Here is a 2,017-nt window from a genome sequence, read left to right as displayed (position 1 = left end):
ACACGACGGAGAAGCCGTTCAATTGTGCCACTTGTGGGAGAAGTTTCGCAAGGATGGGATTTATGAAAAGTCACGAGGTACGTACATACATATGTATGACGTTTTTCCCAAAAAGCTTATGTGCAATAGGGACGTAAACCATGTTCAACCCAGATTATTGTTCGACTTATAAATTTGAAAGAGAAACTTTTAGAAACAAAGCACTTGCACAGATGCGAAAAATTCAGTAATTTTTGGGCGCGGCAAGTTCGCGAAAATGCGAACCTGCTGCCACCCACAAGGCACAGGTTAGCTAGAAAACCGAACCTTTTCGCGACGTTGAGGCGTCCAAAAGGTGCTGAATTTTTCGTATTTGTGCCAAGTGCCGCATTGAATGTTGTATTTTACATTTTATACTTCTGAAAAGTTTCTCCTTCAAATTGGCATGGTCAGCAAATTATCTGTATTAAACATGGTTAGAGTCCCCATTGTAAATGAAAAATTACTCAAGGACGACGATATTACTTTTACAGAAGAGGCATGTCACGAATAAGGAGATGAAGGTTCATTCCTGCAACAAATGCGGGTACAAGACCCACTCGAAAGGTAATTTGGACAAGCACAAAATCCGTCACAATGGAGTGGGCCATGGGTGCTACTTTTGTCGGAAGAAATTGCTCATTTTTCCCATGTTGGTCCGACATTGTCGAATTCACACTTTAGAAAAGTTAGAATAATTATAAATAAATACATATAATGGACAAGTCGATAGTTAGCGAATTTTAATAAAGTTTGCTAAGTTTAGAAAAAAATTTGTATAAAATATCCATGAGATTGTACTTCTGTGTAAACCTGGTAACTGGGTATGTTCTTATTTCGCTTGAATATTTTGCAAACTGCATTGCTAAATAAATATGAATACATGTATAAATTAGCATTCGTGATCAAAAAATTCATTCATTCAAAAGTCAGTCATTTCGATTTTTGACTCAAGATTTTCATTCACATTCAGTAATTATTTACTTTCAAACTAATTTCATTTCATTCACTTCATCGAGCTTTATTTTTTTCTTCGCCATGTAAAGGGTGTTAATTTAATTCGATGACACAATAAAACGAATTGCATGAAAATTAAATATATGTAACTCGCTCATTGTAGTGAAACTATCGTTGCTGAATCTTCCTGTTGGCGAAACTCCTCCCAAAATTAATATGTCATGCTTCTCAAGAATAAGAGTCGATGAGGGCAAGCCACATAATGTCTGGTCGTCAACAGGGTGGAGACATGTCTCGGTTGTCAAAACTTGTCCCGAAAACGTGTTGGTTTTTAAAATTTTAGGCAAAAAAATCAATTATGTCACATTTTTTGCCAAAAAATTGAATAAACAAAATAAATTATCCAAGATTATATACAAAATTTTCGCTAAGCACAGATATAAGTAGAATTTGTTTTTTTGTACCTTATAAGGTACTTAAGTACTCCATTTGAAATTTTACATATTAATGTAAAAAGGCATGGAATGGGCTTATCAATGATTTGCAAACGCTTAATAAATTTACGCCACTTGGGAAAAGGTTTGGATAGAAACTGTGGGATTTTAGATATAAATTTACTTAAATTGTAAGTGGGCATGCTCTTAAGTATTTACCCTTTTGTGATTGTTTTAAAGTGGTCGAATGGAACTGAGGATCAGAGTGAATGAAAAGTGGGAAAGGGTCGAAGTCGAAGGGTTAGTGATGGTGGAAAGGTTGGAAACAAAATTTCTGGAAATTCCTTTCTAATTACGTGTAGTTTCCCTCGTTTCTATCGTTAAAAATGCAACCTTTTTGTACCAGACGAACCAACATTTGCATGCTTCACGGGGTCAGTAACTCCGAGGCAACGTCAGCGTAAGTATCTGTAATGATTAAACAATCCTACACAATACACGGTAAGAAACGATATTTAAATTAAAATGAAGATCTTAATCTAACCGACTTTTGTTGTTATTTTAATAACTAGCTAATAAGCCCGTCTTCGCCTGGCGATAAGTTTCAC

Source organism: Folsomia candida, unplaced genomic scaffold (genome assembly GCF_002217175.1).
Source record: "Folsomia candida strain VU population unplaced genomic scaffold, ASM221717v1 Fcan01_Sc013, whole genome shotgun sequence".
NCBI lineage: Eukaryota > Metazoa > Arthropoda > Collembola > Entomobryomorpha > Isotomidae > Folsomia > Folsomia candida.
The sequence above is the reverse complement of the archived record's forward strand: the minus strand, read 5'-3'. Positions refer to the sequence as shown.